The 27,208-nt window shown below is 38.2% G+C and overlaps 1 protein-coding gene across 12 annotated transcripts in view; it reads right to left on the reverse strand.

Annotated features, from left to right (window-relative positions):
* Positions 1-27,208, reverse strand: part of LOC107072214 (uncharacterized) — a 198,905-nt gene that overhangs the window by 58,227 nt on the left and 113,470 nt on the right. The window lies entirely within an intron of this gene.

Below are 27,208 nucleotides of genomic sequence, written 5' to 3' on the forward strand. Positions count from 1 at the left end.
TCATCTTATTCTCCATTATCTTTTATCTATCAACGATATATCGTTCGTGATGATTGTATAAGTTTCGATTTTACTAGCATCGTAAATTAGTATTATTGAAGAAAAACTAACGAAAAGAACAAAATATAAAGTAAAAGAGAGATATATCTTTTTATTGTTTTCTTTTTGAAAAGGTTGAAAAATAAAGTGGTATCCTCGATCCTATCTACTGTGACTTGTGCTGATAAAAAAATGGAGTAAAATTATCAGGAAGTAAAAGAAACAAAAAGATGGGACAACGATTTCGGAATAATTAAAGGTCTTAATGTAGATACCAGTGTCGATAGGCAATTTTACGGGCCGTGAAAATGGGCTTAAAGTCTCTTTTTCTTGAAATAAAGTGAGAAAGAGAGAAAAAGGATGAGAACGACAAGAGCAAGGCATCCTGATGGTGAAAGGTGAAAGTCAATAAGGCTTTATCTGGTCGACATACGGTTGACAAATTGCACAGGAAAATTGGCGTTTCCACTTTTCGTATCCCTATTCTAGCAGTGATTTTTGAAAAGAGATTTTTATCGAGTCAATCCACTTGGACTAAATGTTTGCTTTGGTCAAGAACGCGATTGTACATTTTCAAATGACCCTCGCGTATTTGAATAAAAATTCGATTCGATTATCATTTTGGTTTTGTTTCATTGTTTCTCTTTATTTGACAGCGTCGTTCGCCTTTGTAATTAGTCGCAACGCTCGTTCCAATTACGAGACGCGACGCGACACGGTATCGGCCCTAATGAGGCACTTGTAAGTAAGCTGGCGAGGGCTTTGACTAATTAAGTCCCAGTAGGGCTCGCCATCGGCAATACTCGTTGTCCTTAGTTTCTCTCTTTTTCTCTCTTTTTGTGTCCGCTCATGTTCCTTCTGTTTTCTCTTTGAACCTCCTGGTGCCCTACTCTGGGCTGCCCCTTTTTGCTAAAGTTTTGTTCGCGATCCTTGAGTATTGATATATCGATTGGTAAGAGAAGAGCTAGAGGCACGCATTGTTTAACGATAGAATAGCTGGAGCGTGGAGCGTGGAGTGTGCAGTGTCGATCAATAATGTCAACGATCTCAACGTCGGACCGGAAAAGACGTTACTGCGATAGTAAAACCTATCCGCCTATCTCCAAAGCGAGAATGATAGAGTTCCAAGCGTTTGCTCGAATTTGCACGAACTTGCCCGATTATTGGATTTCCTTCCTTTACGTCTATACTATATATAAATTCATCTATGTATATGTACAAGCAGTATTATAGTGCTTTTGTTATCGAATAATATAGAGCTAGGTTCGATTGTTCACGAATACACAATTCGTGATTGTTCCGCAATAGGTATGCGAGTTGGTACAGCTTCCTCGTTAGTAATTAATTAATTAGTTTACGATCGAACCTAACACATGTACATATTGAATATAGAAAAATGCAGATGATATTTATAATACGATACTTCGAAATCGAGTTCGATCTATTGGTAGAAAAGGAGCGAGAGGAAATATTCGAATCCGGTGAAAGTACTTTTCCGTATTCTTTCGATCACCTTATCTCCCTTTTGGCCACCGGAATTTTCCCATAAGAGTTCGCAGACAGTTTCCTCGAACCGATAGAGCGAAACGCGAAAGTCGGCTTAGTGCCCGGTATAATCTCATTTCGATCCTTCCGTAATCCTCATCCTCCCACCATCACCACCACTACCACCACCACCTATTTCATCCTCCTTATTCTCTCCTCTTTCTTCTGTACATTTGAAGACTCCATATATAGTACTCATACATATAATCTCCGAACGATTGGGTAAAAGGGTGACAGTATAGTCGAACGACACGAGATCACACGAATTCCTGATAGCCTTTTTTCTCCTTTTGCATACCGAACTCCTCTTATCCTCCTTCGTATTCCTCTTTTACTACGGAGAGAAGCTCTCAATTTCTTCGAACTCGCTTACTTCAAATCCTTTTGTAGTTTCTATACAATGACACCAGACATTTCGACTTTTGGTCGATGCACTAAATTTTCTTAGGTACTACCGAAAAAGAGATCAGAACCTTTGAATGCTTGGCAGCCATCGGAGAGATGCGTTTAGAAAAGTACAAAGTTCTAAAGTAAGAAACTTTTTCTCTAACTTTGAATCAAATCCAATGTTTTTCATCAACGAAGATCACTAGCAGGAAACGCTAAGAGCTAATATGAAAGATACAGAGAAAAAGATTTTATTTTGTATCATCTTCTTAATGCTTTTGATGTAGAGAGAGTGAGAGAGAGAGAGAGAGAGAGAGAGAGAGAGAAAAGTATTTTATATTCGCATGAATTCGGGAAAACGGATGAAAACGTGGTAGGAAACATGGTGGCCAGTATGCACGATAAAAATCCCTTTTTTTCCGTCGTTGGATTAACTTATCCTCGAAACATTTTGCCGTTTTTTTTTTTCTTTTATTTTTTTTTTTTTTTATTTTTTTTTTTTTTTTCATACTTCCCTCTTATTCAACGCGCATTGTATTGTCCGTATAGAATTCTCTGCGTTCTCGGTACTGAACTTTCCAAACTTTTGTTGTTACAGTATCATACGTACGTGAATTTGAAATGTATTTTTGGCGAATTGTTTAAACATTTATTTTATACATTTGAATATCAGTTTGTTGATATACTACGTTAATTATATACGATTAGGAATGAATTTAGATATTGTAATAAGACGATGAGGGATTTATAAACGTTCAAATGAAATTGTTGAGAAGTTTGGTCGGGTTCGCGCGCGTATTTATGTGTCTATGAGTGTGTTTAATTCTGTGTATCTCGACGAGTGGTACTCCCCCTTTTTTGAACTGGTTGAACGATCGTAAATTAACAGCTATCGCAAAGAGATTTTAGGATTATAAAGAGTCGTCGAAACAATAGGAATAAATTTTAATTACCAAACATATTATCCGTTTAAAGAGACACTCGAATAAATTGTGACAAATAATCCCGGTTTCGTCGCTCTCTTCCGTCCTTCCGACATTTATTCGACCGTTATGGAACATCCATTTGTTCCTCGCGTGGGTCATTTTTTTGTATTTTTTACACTCTGGACAATATTTCGACGACGTTACAACGGCGAACGTAATGACACGTCGCTCCAAACGAATTGCTTTCATTGTATTCCACTAAATTTCATTAATCACGAATAGCAATTTTTTCCCTTTTTCTTCTAGTTTTTTTTTTTTTTTTTTTTTTTTTTTTCCCCACGAAGAGGAAGTTCTCGTTAACGAATCCTCTTTCTCTCTGTGAATTTTTTCCTTCTTTTTTTTTTTATCTTGTTTTACTCTCGAAGGAGAATACAAATGTAAAAGATATCGTTCTCTCTCTCTCTCTCTCTCTCTCTCTCTCTCTCTCGTTTGGTCGTCGTGCAATTTGGCGAGCGTTGGTATCATACAACTGGAAGATGTCGCGAACGTGGAAAGAGCCGTTCAGCCAAAAGGGCAAGCATTCGTCGACGAATTTCAGCGGGAAATAAAAATCCTCGTGGTACGCGTACGGAGGACGACGTCGTTACCTAAAAAAGGGTCCAAGTTATACCTCCGAGAGAACGTTCGAAAGTGCTGAGAGAGAGAGAGAGAGAGAGAGAGAGAGAGGAGAAAGAAAGAGGAAAAAGAGGAACTCGGTTGGTTATGGAAACAAATCACGTTGCTCTTGGAAAGAAATGCAAATACTATGCAGGAGAGGGTAAGAGTAAGAGACGGAGATAAAAAGAGAGAGATAGTCAAGGAAAGCGGAGCGAATTCCAAAGTAGAATTTGCCCTCGTCTCTCTTTCGTTGGAAACTCGTAAACTGCGGAAACTGACCTCCGGTCAGAGAAGACGAGCCACGCACGCATGCACGCTCCGAAACTGCAGCCACTTTTGGAGTTATTCGTATGCGCCGAGAGCAAATTCGCGTTTTGGCATTTCCGCGCTTTCCCTCTGCGACGTGCTGCCGTGGGGCTGCATGGGGGCATGCGATTCTCCGCATGACCGAACTACCCTTCCTTCTTTACCCTTTTAGAAAGCATATTCGAGGAAAGAGATATACGAGTGACGCCTTCATTTTCAAAGTGCAAGCCGAATCGTCCTTGAGATATCGCCTAGTTTCACCTTATTCCACCGTAAAACGCTACTTCGCGGACCGCCGGAATAACCCCTCATCCTCGCCGTCTCTCTCTCTCTCTCTCTCTCCCCAGTTCTTCCTATTCTCGAGAATGACGTTGACCTCTTTCTCGAAGCGTTTTGATATTCCGGAAATTTCTTCCTCGACATTTACGATATTCATGTATATGTACACGTAAATAGGTACATATATATATATATATATATAGATCACGTTCCTGTTTCCTGTCGTCGTTTTGACGTGAATTTATTTACGACGAATATTTTCACCGAACAATGATGTTGCCTCTCTATAAAAGCCAACTTCAATGTTTCTTTTATTTTATTTTATTTTATTTTCTTTTATTTTTTATTTTCTTTTTTCTTTCCTTCTGCACCTTTCTTATATTTATTTAATATCGAATTGAGAAAAGAGCATTATTTTGTCATATTTACGCAAACTTTGTTTGTTTCATTATTTGACAAGAAAATAGGGTAGAATAATATTACATTTTTAATCAATTGTGCAAAATTCGATCTATATTCTATCGGAACGTTTTCCATATTTTGTTCTTTTCGAACAACTGTCAGTTACCGGATGACGTATTTTCCGGTTTTGCAAAAGCAAGAATATAAGAGGAATGTTTTTAGCTCGTATTTGGTATTCCAGATTTTTCTCGAAAGAAATTCGCTTTAAATCAGTACAGAACTAACGTGAAAAATTCGTGAAACGATGATAAGAGAGGGTGGGTTTCTTCGAGAAGAAGCAAAAAGAGAAAAAGGGATAAAGAGAGGGCATGGACAAAAGTAAAAAAAGGGAAAGACGAATGGACGTGAAGTAGGGGGAGCGTAGGGGGAGAAATCGGAGATAGAGAGCGCATTGCGGAATCAGTTTTTGTTTCGTGGCTTAAAAGCAGGGAAAAATGGAAAGCGCTGCGTCGACAATGCGCGAAAGGACGACCTTTTCGCCGAGGTCCCTCGGGGAACGTCAACCGGCACGTGTGTGGACTTAATCGGACGGGAGAGAAAGACCGAGTGGATCGACCTTGCCCATAGCCCTTTTCAACGGTCTACGGATGTGGGCGGACGATAATCGATATCGCGTGTAACGCCACTTTTCAATCAATGCAGGCTGGTGCTATAGTCGTCCTCCGACCAAAGAAAATACAAAAGAACGAACTAGGACCTTTCAAAAGAAAAAAAAAAAAAAAAAAAAAAGAAAAGCTTTTACTGTTCTCCGATTTCGTCTATTTTATTCTACAATGCAATCATTTTCGACAAAATGATAAGTAGCTAATAGCTTAATAAGTAGCTAACTATCAATGTAAAACGTTCGATGACTTGAACTGACTTCATATTTATTTTGTCTTTTTTCGTTGCAATTCGTCCGATATCATGGGATAACGATACCAAAGTATGAAAGGAATCGCGGTCTATCTGCGTATACACTACTACCAACCAAAACTTTAGATACACGTTAATTATAATATTGTTTATTTCTTACTGTGTCATTTATACACCATCTTAAACTAACTCCACTAGTTTAGTTCGTAGAAGACCAAATAATTGAGAAGAAAAACGAAACTTGACAAAGTAATATCATAAACGATATCGGTTGTTCCAAAAGCTTTTTACTCACAATTTGATAAATCTGACGAATTTGGATAACAGTAAAAGTTAACAAAATGGTATCACAAAAGTGTAATGTATATGTCGTAGATGTTGATACATGCGTAGATGCGTAAAGTTCGTAGGAAATATTGACGTAGATCTTGAATCTGCTCGGACGTTCCTCTTTAAAGTGTTTTCTGCGTGTATCTGCGCATTCGCATACAACTAAAGTAATCAGCTAGTCAAGCAGGTTGCCAGCCAACAGTCTACGAGCGAATATAGCTGCACTGATAGGTCTTTGACTATATGGAATTAATTATGCAGAGCTCGTACGATCGTACCAATAACGTCGCGTTATTGCCGCTTTTAGTGAAAGCTGCAAAAGGGGAGAGGAAGAGAGAGGGAGAAATGTTCGTTCAAAACGAAATCGATTCTGCTCTTGGATTTCGTTTCTTCGCGTTATTCCTTGCCCCCTTTTTCGCAGCATCGTCGTCGATGAGGCTTTCGATTAAGAAAAAAAAACAAGCAACTGCTTTGAAAAACTGATGTGATTGACCTAAAACGAGCTACGCTTAATTACCGCGAGTTAACGCGTCATTGTTACACAGTAAAATTAAGATTAAAATAAAGAAAGATCGATTAATAAGATCGATAAATAAGCCTATTAGAGATAGACAAAAAGGCGAGTTACTTTTTCATCTCGTTTCTGTTTATTCCTTTTCGCAAGTTGAATCGAAATTGGCTCCCTCCTGGGTGTACACGTTGATTGAGTTATTAGTACCCTCGCGTCCGTACCTTTAGTCCGTTCCATAGCAGGGATATAACGGTAATTTTAGTCGGCACGTACCGCCTGCAGCACCGCCGGCAGCACCGCCGGCAGCTCCGCCAGTAGCACCGCCAGCAGCACCGCCATTCCACTTACAACGCGACACGCTTCGACGGGGGTCGCGTGGGCTGATTATTATCGTGATTATCATAATTACGATAATTATGTTACTTTAGCGTTCGTAATATAGACTCGAGAGTTGCCAGTGGAAGCTGCCGAGGATTGTATTGGTTGGAAGGGGCTCACGTGCGCCACAGAGATATATGTATAAATGAAGGGGTGAGTTATAAGAGAGACGCGTTGTCTCCGCGCATAACGCACTCAACTCGACTCAACTCAACTCAACTCAACTCAACTCAAGCCATCGTGTCTTTCCTATTTTCTACGTTCTACTTATGCTTTATCTCCCATAGGCGACGACTTCCCATAAATCCAAGACGTGAGCGGACTACGGATGGTGTTGCGCCTGTCGAGGAAATAGAATAAAATTCTATAATGTACCCGTTGGTAACTCCTTCGGTGTTACTTCGTTATACCGAAGCACGAAAAATGCACTCTACCTACTCGAGAGGCCGAATAAGAAAGACGGACAGAATTGGAACGTGTTGAGCTTCTTTCTTGTGCCAATGTTACATTCTCTATTCGGGATATGAGAGAATAGATATAAAGTAATTTAATTTAACAAGTTTTAGCAAAATTTCCAGTTACAAACTGATCACTTTGCGAGAACAACAAAAAGTTGCGTCGTTAACGGAAAGGGGAATATAAGTTGGGGAATATAAATTATAAGTTGGGAATATTCGGTAGCAATGAAGACGACATTAAGAAAAGCTCTACTTGTATTTCGCGCGTATGTTGAAATTAAATCCCTATACGCGCAAAGTTATAGAGGATAGAAAGAATGGTTATAGCTGGTTACTAGCCGGAGGCTAACACTCGCTAGCAACTCGTACTCGATTCGGCTAACGAGCGTCCAGATAAAACTACGAAAACGTCGTCAGGATTAATTAAATAATTAAAGCGCGTAATTATCTTTGAGAACGGCCTACGTGGCTGGACGTCAAATCGTAGGAAGCTTGGAATGTATGAGTGCTAGATTAGATGCTTTCGTAAAATTTAGTGCAACGCAGATATAATCGCCTTTCTCTTTTCTCCTATTCTTTTTTCTCTCCAAACAGAGAGAAGAGATACACAATATAATTATTCGATATTCATTTTCGCTCAGCGAAAAGTAATTCGCTGTTGTATCTCTCCCTTTTATAATAATAACTTTTTAGCCGTATCCGCGATCCGTATTTTACGAAAATAAATCGGACGTCGTCGGTTGGGCGCGAAATTCGTTAATTTCGAGTACGTAGCTACCTACCACTACTACATACTGCGATTATTGCGCACGAATTACATGGACGTCGCGTCGCGTACGATTTTCCGCGTACGATTTTCCGCGTACGCGTTGATCAATCGGAAAATAAACGATCGCTTTGAACGATTAAACAGCAAAAAATTTGACTTGTCTTCTTGTAGAAGAGGCTATTTCGTTAACTCATTGTCCTTATACGCTTGATTTTACGATTTAATAAAAGATTGTAATGAGCATCCAACAACCGACAAAGATTTATTATACGCATGAATATGGAACTCTTAAAGCTTATTTCTCTTTCTCTACCTTTTTCTCTTATTCTAGTTGTACTTACCTATTATACATGTACAGCTTAAATAAGATTCAAGTCGTTTTCCTTGAAACGCAACGCGAACCCACTTAGCATCAAATTTAATGCGGTTAGAACTCATTTTGAATTACAAAGCGTACGCTGCGCAGACCTCTGTCGCAATTTTAAATTCTTACTTGGAGATTAATCGAGATTAAGTCTCTGCAAAGCCTTTTTTATTAGTCGCATTTTGTCTCTTTTCTTATTGGAAACCTCCTCCTGCAATGGTATATTAAGCAATATATACATTGATCAAAATCCAAAGAGAGTTTCTCATCTCTAATCATCTCTTGTCATAAAAGAAGACAAATAAAGGGAGAGATAGCGAGTGTAATCGATACGGGTAATAATCTCATTAACGTTCATCCAGTCTCGATGGTCGTTTCTTCTTCGACATGTTCCTTTTCACTTACCGACTTTCTCGACTTTCGAATCCCAAGAGACTAAAAAGAAAAAGAAGGAGAGAACAAGAAGGAGAGAACAAGAAGGAGAGAGACGGCAAAGACTGCTAGTTAACGTTCATAGGGGATTGATGTATTTAAGTGAAAAGAGGAGAACGTCGCGCATCCATATTCCCATAGGACATTGTCGTGACTACTTTTTCTTCTGGATATCGAGACAAATCTAGGGAGCAAGAAGAAAAATAAAGAATAAAAATTGCCATCGCCAATGCGCACTCACTACAATCACGAAGCGCATATATCGATTTGCAAGGATGAGGGTGAAAACTACAAGAGAAAAACAGAAATAGAAATTGAAAGACGATAGAAGAAGGGTATAGAAGGGGGTGATGAGGTTACAAGCATAGGGACGGGAAAAGGGAAAAGAGAAAAGGGAAAAGGGAAAAGGTCCAGATTGTGAAAGTCCCGTGGGAAGAAAAAGGGGGAGGCCATGAGTGCTAAGTGATAGATCTCGACGACTAACGCGAATTTCTCTCTAACGCGAAAGATCTCCATATCTCGATCACCTTCTTCCTTGATTTATCGACCTTTCAAAGACACTTACACTTTATTACCAAACGGAGTGAGAAAGGGATAAATTAAGACGCATCGCTTTCCGTTCAACTTTTACCATCTTTCCAGCGTATTTTTATTTTCGAGTTGGTTGCCTTCTTTTACCGTTGGTTTCTTTTACCAATATCGAATCAATCTTGAACGAGCCAATATCTCTCTTTTCCTTTTTCACGTGCGATCGAGTGTATGAACGAAGCCAAATCGTGAGTAGAGACCTCCAAAGGAGCTATCGATTTTTCTACCAATCGTAGATACATGCGAAAAATTGTTCCAGACAAAACAATTTATGTATCTTTATTATTTACAAAATTGTCGAATCTGTCGAGTGATTTCTCAATCATAGAACGATGTATAGACGTGATGTATAGATATAGACGAGCGTTTTATTAGTAAAAGTGCGACACTAGGGGTTGAGACTAAGTAAGTGAAGAACGAGCTTAGGGTACCCTCGACCCTCGCCAGACCCGTGGGTTTATTTTCACTCAAGAGTTTCCTTAAATAATTTACGATACGGTGAAGGTGTATCGCCACCTAATTGCCCTGAAATATTGAGGAGGAGGTCGACCGCCCGTTTGGGCGGAGCTTAACGAAATTTAACGTGAATTTAAGGTCTGTATAGGAAAGCAGTCGGTGGGTTACAGACAGGAAGATATTGGAATGAGAAGCGATAAATCTTTGGAAAAATGACGCTGATAGCGCTTATAATGAAATTTAACTAAAATATAAGATGCACGACGCACGCAAGTGTACGTACATATGCACGAACTCGTTGACATGTTTATATATCATCCATTTAAAAATCAAAAAGTAATAAAGACCGATGATCCTTTTTACTAAAATATTCATTTGTACGGAATAAGAAATGGCAAATGAATGGAGAAGAACGTCCAAATGGCTAATAAAGTTTCGAAAATGCTTGAAAGAAGCTTTTAGATTTCTTTTGATGTCTACTCTCGATGGAATAGCTGAAAAAACGATTTAAAGGATGGAGTAAAGCGTGGAGTTTGGAAAAGAGTTCATCATTTCATTCGAGATGATGAAACGGATATTCGATTGGCACTGCCAATGCCATGACAATGAAATTAGTTTAATTGAACAATTTATTTGTCAAATATTCTAGGCGGCTTTATAGGAATCTTCCATCGTTGTAAAAAAGAATGAAATAAAAATTCACGTGCGCGTAAACCGATTAATAAGACGATTAAAAGAGAAATATATAAATAAATAAATAATTACTCTAAAGTAGCCTTCTCTAATCCTTGATAAATTGTAAAAGCTCTTTCAGACGCAATAAAAAAGAAGAAGAAGAAGAAGAAAAAAAGAAAAGCGAGGAAACGTAACGTTAATAATATAAATCCTTTGAAGGAAAAAAAGTAAGCCAGTCTCTCTATTTCCTTTTATATTTCCGTTCAAAATTTCTTAAAGACTTTAACAGTTTGTGAACGTTTTCCTGTTTTATAGATCTTTATAGTCCTCCTGGGCCCTGTAGTGGTTTCGTAATACTCGAACGCGCAACGCTCTTAATGTTAACATCGACGATAAAAGTGATTTACTCTTACGTATCCTTAACTGCGTACTTTCGAGTAACGAGAAAGAAAAGAGAGAGAAGGCAAGCTTATTAAAACTCTTCAAACTTGAGACATTTTCGATGAAATTTTATGCAGCAAATATATGAACGGCGTTGAACCATGGCCCACATGTTATCGTTATTATACATGTTATATCACTTTAATCGAACGAAAATACAATAAATACAATATATATATAATATATATTGTCGATGTCAAATGATTCCATTTTTCAATACATTTTTCTAACTTACTTAACGTACCATTTTGCTGTCGCGGAATTCATGATTAAGGTTGATAAATTGTAGATACAAGACCTTTACCGGGTTCTTTATACCGTGATATATGCGGGAATGTTATTATTAATCCCTTCCGACTACAGTGCTAATGTCAAAAGCGTGAGCGAACCCTTTGACTACTTTAGGTGATTACGGTTGTTCTTAGTTTCTAAAGCGTCGCGTAACCACGTCAATTTTTCTACGTATTTACATACGTGCCACGTATACAAGTATGCATACATAGCAGTAGACAGAGTAAAGAGAGACAGAGAGAGAGAGAGTGAGTGAGGGAGGGAGGGAGGCAAGGAGGGTAGGAGCGTAATATGCGTGAGGCAAATCATCACGCAGCGCGGCTTTTTCTGCGAAATCAAAGGAACGAGAAGTTTTCCAATATTTTAGAGACAGACAGTGTTGCGAAACTCGCTGTTTTTCCTTTTCAATCCTGCAGAAGGATCCTAGAGTGGCATGATTAACATTCATATTTCGTTTGCGAGCAAAATTTACAAACAAAATCACGGCCGCATATCCATTTTTCTTCCTATCCTCGTGCGTTAACAACCTACGCGATATTTATTATTCAAATATATTTTCATATTATTACGTATATTAAACGTTGGTATTATTGATACGTTTCTTATTACCGACGTAAATTCATGAAATATATTTCTATATATTTTTCATTAATCTGATTATTTATCGACTGTCGGATTCGTTTGTTCGTTGCGTCGTAGGATCGTGCTGCCTCTCGGTAGAAACGAATAACAAGAGAGGGAAAGCAGAATAAAAGGGGAAGGAAAGAAAAAGATAGAAAACGAAATGGAAGGCGAATTTATTCGGCAAAGCTTGCTTAAATGCATCTTCTTCGTGGATCTCTTTGTATGTATGTACGTGTGTGTGTGTATATATATATGTAGTGTATTTTTCCCCAACGCATTTCTGGGTGGTCGTAATAAATTTCAACGAAAGGAGATGCGAACGGTGAAATACAGTCGCGGAATTCGTAAATCATGATGCGATAATGCCGGATGTCAAGCACGCTGTTGCGTTTACGATGGGCGACATTTAAAACGCACACCACCCTTCCTCCCTACTTGTTTACACGTGCTTCTCGCCAATCTCCGAGCACCACCCCTTTAAGTGCCTTTCCTTTCTACTCCTTCTTACTATTCCTACAACGACTAGATTATTTTCGTGGTATTTATCGTTGCTCGCCTTTCTGATCTTACAAACGTCTCTCCCGTTTTTGCGCAACAAAGATAGTCACCAAATTCCGTTTTCATGCGCAAACATAGATATTTCTAAATCTAATTTCAATTAGATTTTCGATTGATTTTGTTTTTATAAATAACAATCAATATATACATAGTTGATATTTATTAAAAACATCTACTTCATCTACGATTAGAAACTATTATCGTGCACGTTGTACTTTGATATATAACGACAAGTTGCGTTTTCTATGCTTCGCTAACGAACACGATCGCGAGAAAGCCACGGAATTACTGTAATCCGTGAAAGATTTCGATGATGAATCGCCGTAGGGAGGAAGAACGAGAGTAAGGTTGTTATACGCAAGAACGGGAGGGGAAGAGAGAGAGAGAGAGAGAGAGAGACGATCCAAGATTTAGTACGGATATCTGGATTCCGTGATGTCGCCGTTGGGATTAATAATTAGCGTGTTTTGTCGAACGAGATTCGGTCACGTCGGGAGAACGAAATACGTGCAACTAATTGTGCTACGTGAGATATTGTAGTCCGGTTACGGTTTCGCCTTTGCGTTATCGTCTTTGTGTTATCGTCTTTGTGTTATCGTCTTTGCTCTCAGACTTTAGCCTGAAAAACATACAACCTCCAAAACGATGAACACGTATGTGTCATGATAGCGATAATGCTACTTATACATATAACATTGTCTCTACCGAATCTATCGATTTATTCATTATTTCGTCGTTAGGCTTTATCCAATCTCGATAAAAATAGACTATCATCATTTTCATAGGAAAATAATATGAATGAATGAAGGCTACAAGTATATCATAGAATATATATTTGAATAAAGTATTACGGTTATATAATAAACCTCAATGTAATTATTTTATGAATACTTTCTATAAGTCATCGTTAGTGTCTCTACGTGTAATATCGTTACGGTTGGAACATACGATAATTAGGTGGACTGAAAAGTTTTGGAGAATTTTCCGAGGTAAGAGAGGGAGAGAGGGAGAGAGAGAGAGAGAGAGAGAGAGAGAGAGAGTGAGAGAGAGAGAGTGAGAGATAGATAGATAGAGAGTCTCCTTCCGGAAGCTGTACGCCAATTCTGCTACGTGCGCTTTCATGGAAGCGTCAAGAACTTTAATATCACGAGTGGACTACTTCAAATGTTTGAACTGCTTTCCAGAGAAGAAGAAGAAGAAGACGAAGAAGAAGACGAAGAAGAAGAAGAAGAAGTAGGGAGAGGAAGAGAGAGAGAGAGAGAGAGAGAGAGAGAGCGACGAAAATTTTCAGCGACACAGATTGCCGAGCTATATTCAGAAAAGAGAGGCGTGTGCGCTCTTGTTACTTTCGAGAAACTCCCTGACTCTATAAAGCTTTGATTGAAACTGCCTTAAAGGATGAGTCTCTCGTTAAAGATTATCACGAATGATCCTAACACCCCTATGTCCTTCTTATCATGACACGAATAGATATGCCAAAGAAACACCGAGCTTCTCGTTTTAATTAACGAGAGCTTTCTTAACGTCGATAGAATTATTTGTGAACATGACAAAAAATCCAGTTTAAGGAGACAGAGGAGAGAACAAAATATGTCGATGAAAAGGCAGAGAATATCGCGAAAAGAAAAAAGAAAAAACTTCTACAGAAATAAAGGTGTTTCCTATACCTCTTCTTGTTTTTTTTTTTTTTCAATCTCCGCTTCCTCTTTTTCATTTCCTGGCTATTGCTGGCACCGCAAGATCGCTTCGATTCGAGAAATTCACGCAACTGTAGCGTTTCCATTTTTACATTTTATTTTCAGACTCTCGCTATTGTAGATTTTTTATCTTCTCCTATTTTTCTTCATCTTCTTCTTCATTTTCTTTGATACTACCTTTGAGTATGTCCTCTCTCTCGCACACCCACACACATACTAAGAATAGTCTTTCTTATAATTAATTGAAGAATTGCAGGCGCAACGTTATGGAGTCATGAACTTTCTTGAAAGAGAGTAAACTCGGTGAGTACCTTTAATTTCTTCAAAAAATGAACATTCCGATTTTATTGTTAAAAGTAGATAGATAGAAAGAAAGAAAGAAAGAAAGAAAGAAAGAAACAAAGGGATATAGATATAGAAGGGAGTCGAAGTTGAAACAAAAGATCCATTCGTTTATTTAGCCGTTCGAAGGATTAAAATAAATATCGAAATCGAAGCGTGAGATCCACGATGGTAATCCTTTCTCTCTTTCTCTGTTGTTCGTTGGAATCGTTGACCGATTCGTTATTCGGCCATTACAGTAGGAAAAAAGGGTAGACAAGTCGCCGCAAAATTTATTTCCCTATGACCGGAGGAGGAAGCCGTGCGAGCCGATTTATCGATCCGAACGCGCCGGAAAAAGCAACGCGCGCGATAAATTTCTCGTCTCTCCTCGATGTGTCGTCCCTTTTCTAAAAAAACAACGGATAGCTAACAAAAAAAAAAAAAAAAAAAAAACAAAAGGAAGAAGAAAAAAGAAAGAAGAAAAAAGAAAAACAACAAAATAGAAAGGTCGACAAGCGTGAGGAGAAGTCGCGTAAGAAAAGAAAAATACGACAAAAAGAGAAGTAAATTCTTTCCTTCCTCTCAAAACATATGGTCGGTCTATTAGGACTAATAATAGAGGTTCTTGGACACGCACAGTGCATGCTTTATATATAATATATTTCTATCTTGTTCTTTGTCGCGTGACAAGAGTTCGTTTAAAAGGAGAAATTTTCTCCCTGTCCTTTTGTCCCATCTTCGATAATATATTTTGCAAAAGCTTGCGAGCTTTCGAGATGACAACGATGACGCTGGACAAGAAGGGAGACGTCGCAAAGATACCACTCCCACATCTTAGTTTATGCGTCACTTAGAATTTGTGTAATATGGCGAACGGACGAGTTAGAATTTCTAATGTTTAATATATTCTGGATCTTGAAGTTTACAAAGTCTTAGAAGCTTGGAAGAGCTAGGTATTATTTATTTGAAAAGAGTGAATTTGCAAATAATCCCACGCCCATTGTTCTGTTTTAATTATTTATTTATTTATTTATTTATTATTCGTTAGCTTATGAACAAAATGAGTTTAATAAATTTCCATTGTGTGTGTGTGTGTGTGTGTGTGTGTGTGTGTGCGTGCGTTCTTGCTCGTTAAGCGAAATTCTTGTCAATCACATAACGCACGATATAAGCATAGACGTGTGCGCCGATATTGTAAACAAGCAGCAGCAGGGACGTATCAAAATTAGTTGGATTGCTAATGCAAGCAATGCGTCTCCTATATTAAACTGTCATAACGCAATTCGATTTTACGGTACGGTTCGAGCGTACGCAAAATACATATACATACTCCAAAGTAATATTAACCATCATTACTAGTGTGTCTGTATACGCGAGCGAATTATTTGTTCCTAAATAAACATCAGCGTGCGTAATGAGTGTAATGTGATTTGTTATAACTAGAAACATATTACGAATGATTATAATGTATTAATCGTTCGGATAATAAATGACGTACATACGTAATATACATATACCTACGTACGGCGAATAATCAACGCGCAATTCATCATCGTAGAACGCAGGGCAACGAGCTTTAATTATAAGGTGTCATTTAATTACAAATACATACGTACATACGGCTGTCCGTATGTAGTATGTATGGCTATTAAAATGAAGGATGACGCTTAAAATCGCTAGTCGATAATAATAGTCCTGGAAATCGTTCGTTCACTTTTATCGATTATGTAAATCCTATAGAAATGTTCTAAATTAGTCTTTGACGTTCAATTATTCAAACTGTAAATCTTCAATTAATGTTAATGAATATAAAGAAAGCATCAAATAATGTCGATAACAATTGATATTTCTTCTCGTTATTCTTCTCTACAGATCTGTATAGATATTATCCTTGATTGTGTCTTCGTCGTGATGGCGGAGGATGCGCAAGGCCCTTGTCTACCCTCTTAGTCCTAGCAAGTAACGAGTGAGCAGGGCGTTTAGGCGTTCGCATGGCCAACAAAGTGAAAAAGACGTCGTCGGGTGAAGAGAAAGACGGAAAAAGAGAAGAAGAAAAGCTTAGTCTGGGAATCTAAAACAAGGTACACACCATTTCTCGACGAGTCGACGTCGTTATTGTTACTGGCTGCCAAAAATATACCGGGTGTCGTGTTCCAATGCGAGACCAACTTGACACGAGGAGTAAATGGGGAAAAAAAAAAAAAAAAAAAAATGAAAGAGTCGAGACTTTTGAAATTTCGTTTAAGCAGATAGGACACGTTCGCTTTTCCTTCCTTATTTCACCGAGGAAACAAAATTAATCGCATATCAACGGTGTTTGCTTAATATCAAATTCGATGGTTATCTCAACGTATTTTCCACCTTCCTAATTTAAGACCAATACCGTACACTATGGAAAGACTTCAATAGGATAAGTAGATAACTGACAAGTTATTTCGTTGCATGATTACACATACAACTTAAGTTTTGATAAACACTTTGTATGTTTTAACCGGAATCATATAGTTACTAAAAATATCTCCGACTCCTCTTATTTTAGTAATCTCGTTGTTAAAGTTGAGACAGACGAGCGAAAAGATAGACGTGCTCGACGACGATCGTGGTATTTCCTTCTTCCTTCTCCCAGTCTGCACAGTATTTTTTGGTAGGTAAAATTCGAAATTTTGGTTTAGTTATCACGCGAGAAAAAACGACTAAACAAAATGGAACGATAGCCGAAATCAAACAAAATAAAAAGAAAGAGAAAGAAGAAGAAGAAGAAGAAGAAGAAGAAAAAAAAAAAGAAAGAATTAAAGAGAGAGAGAGAGAGAGAGAGAGAGAGAGAGAGAGTACATAAATTCCACGTTAAGCACGTCGGCAAAGTTTTAAGTGCTATTTCATCGAAATTTTCACGGAAATACCGAAAAGCGTGAGCTTCACTTTCGGCTTGGGTTCAAAGGGCAATGGTAAAACCACGATGCTGTTTCTTTCTTTCTTTCTTCCTCTTTTCTCTCTTTTTTAGCTTTTTCTCTGTACTCGGTATTTTGTTTTTTCTCTTTTGGAAACGCTTCGAAGCAGAAAGAGTTAGCTCGCGGCTTCTCGACGATTCGTATCCGTCCGAACACCCGGTATAAACGAAGCTCATGTTAGCACGAGGGAGAGTTGAGAAAAAGGAAACAGCGTTATTACTCGAGCGAAGCATTGGGCTTTTCTTCGAACCCTCGTTTCGTTGCGCTTCGTTTCCCTGCCTTTTCTTCCACCATTTTCCTCTCAGTTTTTCTTCCCTTTGTCCGCCTTTCCCGGTACCGTTTATTGACCGAAAAGTCACTCTTTCTCTCTCTCTTTTTATATACATAAAAGGGCCACCACGGCTTTGCACATGTGACAAGACATCGGAGGGAAGATCGCGAGTGATCAACGATCAAAGTAAATATAGCTTGCTATATAAGAATGTACGATATGTTAACGGCGTAAAAGCAGCTACACGCTTGGCTTTAAGTAAAGAATTACGATAGGAAACGAGTGTTACCCTTCGACAATGTTATTTGTCCCTGTATCCTCGCGAGGATGAGCCTGCATCGAATGTCAACTCGTCGATTATCGTATCAAATAAAAAGATTTACGATAAAAAGAAAAGAAAATCCAAAATAAATGAAATAAGATATGATATAAATATGATATGAAATGATATGATCTTTTTATACTATTCCATTGTATAATTTTCAAAAGTTATACATATTTGTATAATGTGACAGTAAACGTCAGAGGCAACGCGTGTTGCTTGTCAAGAATATTTCGATGATTCAACTAATTCAATGAGTAGTACGGTCCCTCGTAGTGAAAATTGCTTGATGAAAGAATCCTCGTGTTATTAACCACATTATAAACACGTTATTAACTCGGCCACCGATTATTTCTGCGATTATAATTCTCGTTAGCGTGGCTCGGTCATAACGATGAATCATTTATCTTCATTTATTATACAAAATTAATTATTTGTTCGGTCTCCCTCCCTCCCTCCCTCTCTCTCTCTCTCTCTCTCTCTCTCTCTTTCCCTTTTCGTATCTATCGTTGGGACCAGATGAAAATTCTTTTATTCGATAAAAGCTAATTAGATTGAAATAAAGAGTAATTTAACTAGAACGAGAAGAGAAACAAGCCGAAGCGAAACGAAACGAAACGAAACGAAACGAAACGGAATGAAATGGAATGAGATGAGGAAAAAAATCAAAAAGAGAAAAATCATTGTTTCGTATTCTCTATTCGAACGACAAGATAGAACTGAAATTAACACCGTAACGCGTAAAGAGAAATTCGAAGAACGATTTTGTTTCTATGGGATCCATTGGCAGGAAATTAGAATCGCGAATGACATATCTCATCGAGTGAAATACGGTTTGAATAACGAAATCGATGTCCGGCGTAAGGCGAAACTCATATATCGTATTGCGATAAGGATCTTTACTCGATTTTCAACGATCTTTTTTCTTTCTTCCTATCAATAGAAATGACCTGTTCATTTGTAAAACGGAACGCAGATGTTTTTTTGTTAATAGATATCCAGCAGATATATTATATCGCTTATATCGCTTATATCGCTTATATCGTTGATATCGTTTATATCGTTTATATCGTTTATATCGTTTATATCGTTTATATCGCGTGCGAGTATTTTCTATCATTTATTTTATCGACAAACCATGATAGGAAATATTATATTGGGATTCACGTTAATTTACGAGATAGCAATAATTATACACACAATCGTACTTTTCCGTTGATTTATTTAGAAAGCGAGAGGGGAATAGATCAAAATCGTGAAACGATCTCGATTTTACCTAATAAACCGGAAACCTAATGCGGTTCAACCTAATAAAGCGGAATTACCCGTATTAGGTGACGGATCGATCGATCGATCGATCGATCGATATATTGCACCCAGCTTCTCGGCAATAACGCGAATTTCAATTGATCTAAGCGTTACTGACGTTTTCGTGCTTTGCGTTGCTACTGTTCGATCCGACAATTATCTGATAGAGACATCACACTCAGGGAAAACTGTAAATACAAGGAGAAAGACTAAATCGTAATAAAGCTTCAATCGTAAATAGACGAACGACGACAACGATAGTACGGTATACAACGCTAATTTATTCAAGTACTTTTTATTCATTTATTTTATATTTATTTTCCAAGCGTTTTTTACTTGTAGGAATTTCTTTAAATAGTTTTTCTTGTTCTTTCTTCTCTATACACACTACTATCGATAGGTATAATCTCGTATTTTCCGTTCGTATTATTACATCGTTAGCCAACGTTAATTTAGCGAAGAAGCAAGCGTTTTCCAGAGTTTTATCGAGCGATTCGCAGTTATCGCGAATGAGCATCGAAGTCCAGAGTTTTCCATTGGGAAGCAAGAAAAAAAAAAAAAAAATGAGAGGCCAGTAGCAGCTCCATTGTACGTACGATCGAACGTAACAGATACGTACCATGGCAACATCGTTTTGAAATACGGCGGCCCTTTTAATCCTCGCGAAGCCGGACACACGATAATAAAACAATGAGAAGTACGAATATTAATGACTTTGTATCCATTATTCAACGCGGATGAAACCGCATTTTTCTCGGGGAAAGCGTCAAGGGAAGAGAAGTAGGTGGAGTTACCAACTTGGAATACGGAGATAGAAAGAGAGACCAAAATTGATATCGTATCAGTTTTGCTATGAAACATCGCAAATCATTTAGCAAAACCTTAATGTTCAATTTCTATTTTCAGTCTACTTTTATTTTGGTGTGCTTGCACCATGCAAATGCTTGGAGAATCAAATGTTAGGAATATGTCGCATACCTTCTAGCGGGATGTCGTAGCATGCTTGGATGGCAAAATAATCGAGAACCGCCTGTCGCATTGGCGGACAAAAGAGATATTTCACCATCCGACAAATTCCCTCGTTAAATGGGCGCGCGCGTGTAAAAATAAGAGAGGAAAAAACCGAGAGAGGAACAAAAACAACTAACGCGTCACGGCTTTCCAGCTCTACCAACCCCTCTTTTGCACCACCTTCTTTCACCTCTCTCTCTCTCTCTCTCTCTCTCTCTCTCTCTCTCTCTCTCTTTCTCCTTTTTTTTTGTTTCTCGTTTCACGTTCGATCGACGAATCGGAGCGGCCGGATTAAAATCTCATATCGGTCGTTTGCTCGCTCGCTCGCTCACTCGCTCGCTCGCTCGCTCCAAATGGTGCGCGGTAAATATAATAATAATTAATACGCGCCGTGCCGATTAATTGTGACTAATTATCGCTCACTTTTTGATCCCGATGAAAAAGAAAGAAGCCTGTTTCGTCGTCGGGCACAATACGTTTTGCCTACTCCTCTTACTCCTTCCTACCATCCACTGTTTCATACCTTTCAGTTCCATTTGTGTACGCTCTTCTCTCAATTTCATTTCCATTATGATGAAGAAAAAGTGTTATGATAATGACGATATGATTGTTTCCGTATGCAAATAATATTCGAGAATCATCAGCGTTAACGTCGCTATTATTAAATTGCAATGTATTTCACGTACATATTATTCAATCGTAATGACTAATGAGTGACGTGTGCGAGGAGAGCGACAATTACTGTGCCAGGCGTTAAAAGTACTTCATCGATTGCCTGAAATTAATGACAACGATAATAATAATAATTACAATACGTTTTCAAAGTTTCGTCTTGCAAATATTAACAGTGATTCTTATCGGTGCATTGGCGTTTACCGTTGCTTTTTTCTACGATAATTGAAGCGTGGAACAAGATAGCCTGTAATTACGAAGGCTCTTTTCGAAAGAAATGAAACGCGTCTACGAGATAAAGCTATATACTTTATCGTGCCTCCACGTCGTTCCTCCACGTCGTTCGCGAAGACGACGAGCAAGGAAAGAGCAAGGAACGAGCAAGGAACGAGCAAGCAACGAGCAAGCAACGAGCAAGCAACGAGCAGTCCGGATCGTCGTCTTATCTTGATACGCTTTCATTGGTGGTCGACACGACAGCTACTCTTCGATGTCGAAGAAGGGGAACAGGAAGAAAGACAAGGAAAAACTAACAAGAAAAAAGATACCGAAGGGAGAACAGGAATCCAATCTCGACAGAAGGAACGATTAGTCAGGCTTTCCATTTGTTTTTCTCTTAAATTTCTTTTTTTACACCATCATTCGTTTCCAAAGAACGAATGAGAACGAAACGATCGGTCAAAAATTCTTGAAGGAACCCACTGATTTCTCGGTTATTCTCGGCGGCATGATTTGTTAGATCCTTTTCCTTTTTTCTTATATTCTTATATTTCTTTTCATTTTTTTTTTTTCTTTTTTTTTTTTAAATAGTTGGGAATACACCGAAGAAAAAGTTAGGAACAGAACTGTGAAACTAGTCATTTCCGAATGAGGAATCAAACCGATTAGTATCCGTGGTTGTAGGTCTTTTTTCTTTTTCTCTTCTACCTTGTAGGATTTTTCTCTTTCCTTTTTGGGTCCCCGCGGACGATGGGAAAACTTGATATTGACTGCTCCAACTCTCTGCTCTCCTGGCGTTAATTTTAAAAGTCTCGAACGTAGATTAACTTTTTCAAACGAAATGACTCGTCGAAATCATCGAATGTGCCACAAGATGTGACTCATTATTCGTTTAGAAAAATTCCTCCGGAGAAAATTTATATAGATAGAAATTTATTTACGAACAAAAATATACGAAACTGTTATAGATATTTGTTAATATCAACTAAATGACCAAATGACCATGTGAAAGTATTAACACAAAGCAGTGAAACTGCTTTCCTCATAACTGATTTTTCCTATTCAAAATTTGTTTGAGGAACAATAATAATTCATTGTCAGATTTACATAAATGTTAATTAGAGACTTTTGGCTGAACATGGACGATATTATTTTTGTTCTTCGCACAACGATCAGAAAGATTAAATTATAGAAGAAGGGAGCATGCATCAATCTTCGTGAAGAGGAAAGTATCGAATTTCGTGGTCGAAGAAACGACAAGGAGGCGAGAAAGGAAGGGAGAAAGGAAGGGAGAAAGGAAGAGAGAAATAAAGGGTGACGACGACGACGACGACGTTTCTGGACTCTGAGGAATGCAAACGCGTTCTTCGTCGAAAGAGAAGCTGGCGCCAGTTGCGATGCCCACGCCTGATGCTCACGCCTGATGCTCACGCCTGATGCTCACGCGTACGCGTGAATTCACGCTTTGCTCTCTCCCCTTCTTCTTTTCGTTCCTCGTCTTCTTAGGACTGAGCGTACGATAGATAGTTTGTCACAGTCAAGTGCTCGCTAAGTATGCCAGACCATTTGTCTCCGATCTTCTATTCTGGCACGAACGTCATTCCACGCTAGCCGCAAACAGAATTAAATGTTTCTGCCTTCTACTCGTCCCAACATTTCTTCATCTTTTTCAACGTACAAAAGATTATATTCGTAATACGGAAATATTATTTGTATTAATTTGTTATCTACTATATAATATAAATAAATGAATAAAAAGTAGAGTATTTTTCGATAGGAATATCAGGTAAATAATTAGAATTGTTTGGTTAAACTTTTTGCTTGTTGTCAAGCAGCAGGCGACTTTTATTTCGGTCTATCGCGCATTCTAGCACATCGGATACATTTCTTCTCTCGCATGGATATTTATTCCATGAACGTGGAGGAAAGAGAGAAGCTTGGTTATCTTTTATCCCGGCTGATCCTTCGCGCGTATGTAAATCAAATGGGCGCACGGAATTTCGCTGGAAAGTTTGACTTCGAAATGCATTAGCTTTTAAGGAATTAAATCCATCCCCGATAAGTTCTTCCTCCTTTCCTTCCCAACCCGTTTATATCCAGCCTTCCCCCTTTCGAACTTCCTGCTTCATTCCATCGGTAAACGCGCGCGCAAATGGCCAACACACGTCATTATTTTACTGCGAGATACTAATCCCATCCAACCTTATACTACCTTTGATACATCTCAAAGCAAGCAATGGGGCTAAGCTCGAAAACGAGCGTGTGCACGCTTGTCGAACTTTTGAAAGGGAATACTCTATTAACATTTTCCCGAGACTGCTCGTTTAAATTACGTCTCGATCCTGAAAGACCAGTCTATAATCCCATAATACGTGTTTTTAATGTTTCTTTGCGTCAAACGAGTGTGTGCTCGAATTTCTTTTCACTATGCCTATATATTCTTTATAGAAAATACATTTAGCCAAGCACGGAAAATTTATAGAAATTTTTTTGGCCTGCTTTTATTGGGGATAAAGTGATAGAAAAGTCATAGCGAGTGGAAGAAATGAGTGTGTTCGTTGGATACAACAACATTCGGATTCTTTTGATCGAGAAAAGACGCTAGTGAAAATTCCTACGGGCTCGTTTCTCATCGTCCTTACGGTTACGCGAACTTGCCGCGCCTAGGGACTTTAGTAGCGACGAGTTTTATCTACCGACCACTTTCGTGAATGCAAGAAAGTCGATATAAGTAAGTAAGAAGGGAAAAAGAGACTAAAGTTCGACTTTCGAAAGAGAGAAGTCAACTATGCGCGAACTCGAGTTTCTCTGACACCTCTCTCTCTTTCTCTCTTTCTCTCTTTCTCTTTTACATCTTCGACCATTGATAAATGAGCAACACAAATTATTTTCTTTTTATCAGCTCCATTTATTTTATGTTAAACTTATAAATATAAGATTATTATTATATTTCTTGGCTACTTCGAAAAGACGTACACGTATATTTTGATCATTCGTCGTATCAAATGTTCGAAGAAAAAAGAAAAATGTGTAAGAGGAAGTATCGGATGAAGAGAAAATAAAAATAACAAAATTGTCATTCATGGGGAATCGAAATTCGTATTTCTTGTTTTTTCTTGTTTTTTCTAAACTGAGAGACTAGGAGGTAGAGTTAACTATTCGGTGGAACGAATTCATGAGCGCTTTTATTCCGGAAATAAAAATCTCTAGCACACTTGGCACTCTTTCATCTTCCGATGGGCGCGACCAATCGTGAATATTGCTGTGGAATCGAATTTTTTTTCAAGCTCTACTCCGTGAGAGGAATTAATGGGGCTGACCTATAGATAGTCCAACTTATACGTCTCCTCTCGACGAAGGATATGAGATTAACGTAAGAAATCGGCTCGACGGAGAAAGAAATGCTTCTTTCTGATTGGATACTCTTTTACTAAGGGCGCCAGTCATTTTACGAGTCCGTTCACTGGAAGAAATAACTTTGACTCGATTTCGCGAATCTCGTACTTTAGTAATTGCCCTTTTACTAATAGTACTTACCCTATTACCTATGCACTCGCTCAAATCTACATCAGAATTCAAACATTTCAATTAACGAGAACAATTTCTTCGATTTTTACGGAAATATCGACTATTTCATACAGTAGTTGTAAAATAATATTGACTTTTTCCAATCATTTTCAAGAGAAACATTATTTTTTTATTGTTTCAATCAAACAATTTACAATTTATTCCTAACTTCGATATAAGTAAGTATGATGAGCTATTTGAAGAAGCTAATAGTTTGTAATAGTTTATAAGAACATGAACAAAGAAAAAAAGAGACCTTAAATATATCTGCTTGATGAGCATTGGCTGACAAGATTCTACAAGGACGATTCCTTTCCCCAAGATAATCTTCCCTCACGTTCGTTCCCAGCACGAACGAGTATTTCTCCGTGTCTCTTCGTTCCTCTTCTCTATCGTTACACTTAAATTCCCTTTCTCCTTTTCTTCTTTCTTTCTTTCTTTCTTTCTTTCTTTCCATTTGTATCATCGCTATGCTTGCGGCGAAAGAAGAACTCTAGGCACGTCCTACTCCCTCGCACGTATAAAAAAAGGCGACACGAGCCGGCAAAAGAGGCCAAAGCAATCACGTACTTGTGTTTGGAAAAGAGGAAGGAAGAGAGAGAGAGAGAGAGAGAGAGAGAGTTTCTAGTCGTTCGTTAAGACGCCGACGTAAGAAACGCGGACAACCGGACGACAACGGAGTGACAGTAACGTTTCGAACAGTCGTAAAGCGAGCTTAATTAGGGAGACCCACTTAAACGTTTAGCTTCTGCCAAAGAATACGAATCCATGCAGTGAATCACAGATATTTGCTCTTAACTCGAGTGTCAATTTGATTATTTTTACAATGAATTATTACTTTTATAGAGACATTGTTCCTACATTTTTTATTTGCAAAAGCAAATGAAAAAAGAGGCAAAAGCTAGTAATTCGTCACAAATCGCAGGAGGGGTTACGCGAGATTACCATTAATATTCGATCAGATAATCTTATTTGTCATGCGATTAGAGCGACCTTTCTTTCCTACAAACTTGCCGTCACCATTGGTTTTGAAGTCACCGACAAATTTTTCCTCCATCCCTGTTCCGGACATCAATTTCGCGCTAATCAAGTTTTCTACGATTACAGTATCCAACCCAAGAGAGATTCTAACTCGTTTCTAACTCGTTTCTAGCTCGTAAACGTAGGAGGTTTTCATTTGGAATTAGGTCAAACCGATATGTATACTCGAGCATTTTTTTAAGTCCACATTTGCAAAAAAAGAAAGAAGAAAAATAAAAATAATAATTTTCCTTGGAAAAAACTCGCCGAAGTTATATCCGACTAATCTATATTTCGACAGATATCGTCGATGTTATTTCATTCTATCATGAACTTTGTTCTCCCCGAGTTTCGAGACCAATTTAGGGTTTTTAGCGATATAACGATACTCGTTGAAAGTCCGGCAATTAGCGTAGAACGTACCACGCTAACAATACCGCTTTGTTCGACTTTTTTTCTTTTTTCTGCTTTTTTTTCTTCCTTTTTTTTTTTCTTTTTTTTTTCTTTTTTTTTTTTTTCTAATGAAAGGTAGAAATTCCTCGGAGAATTCCGAGAGAAAGAGCTTCCTCTTTTTCTTCTTATTAGTTTTTTCTTTTTTTCATTTTTTCTTCTCGAGTCTCGAAAATCGAAATTATTCTTCGACATTAACGCTCGCGTATCTAGAATATATTTATGTATACGAGTCATTTTTATCGAAACAGATCATTGAATATTAAAATCCCCGTAATTGGATATTAAAATGTTGTATGCGTTGCATTTAATAATTTATGAAATGATATTTTTATACGCTTTTAATTAAATGTAATATTATAATGTCGTCGGGTATATGTTATGCCAATGTCTTATTGATCATTTTCACTGGGCCAACGGTTATCGCGAGATGCAGGAGCCTAAAATAAACGTTGGTGCGATTCTCTTAAATTACCACGAATTTGTCCAAGTTTTCAAGGTAAAAAGAAAGAAAGAAAGAAAAAAAGAAACTTTAACGGCAAGAACGATAGGAGTCCGCGAGACGCGTGGTGTGTTCTCGGTCCGAATGTAACTGTACTTAACTTTAAAGTGGTTGCGCTTAGAGTCATTACTAAATCTCGTAAATCTTCGAACAATTTATCCGGCGCATTCCGAAATTCTCGAGAGTGCACTATCTCTCGAACACGATGTCCGTAACGCGTAACAGTTTTCCTGAAGCGTATACGAGAAGTTTTGCCCTTCGTACTTGGAGATTCTCTTGCTCTTTCATTCTCTCTCTTTCCCATCTTACAACTATCTGCTTTTCAGGTGACCTTAATCTAGGAAATGGCCACTAAGAGCTACTCTCTACAAAAGCGACTCTCCTCTGCGGATAGCAGAAGACAAAGGGTGGAGAGAGAGAGCGAGAGAGAGAGAGAGAGAGGCGAAAATGTAGGAACTGCTAACACCAGAAAGTAGTACTACAAACCTAGGAAATATCTCGCACGTATTCGCATTTTCTTTCTTCGGTGAGTATCGAAACGTGCGTATCTAATACCTTTTCTCAAA

The sequence above is a fragment of the Polistes dominula genome, unplaced genomic scaffold, assembly GCF_049000335.1.
Source record: "Polistes dominula isolate Pdom_NZ unplaced genomic scaffold, Pdom_raw_medaka contig_82, whole genome shotgun sequence".
NCBI classification, from domain to species: Eukaryota; Metazoa; Arthropoda; class Insecta; order Hymenoptera; family Vespidae; genus Polistes; species Polistes dominula.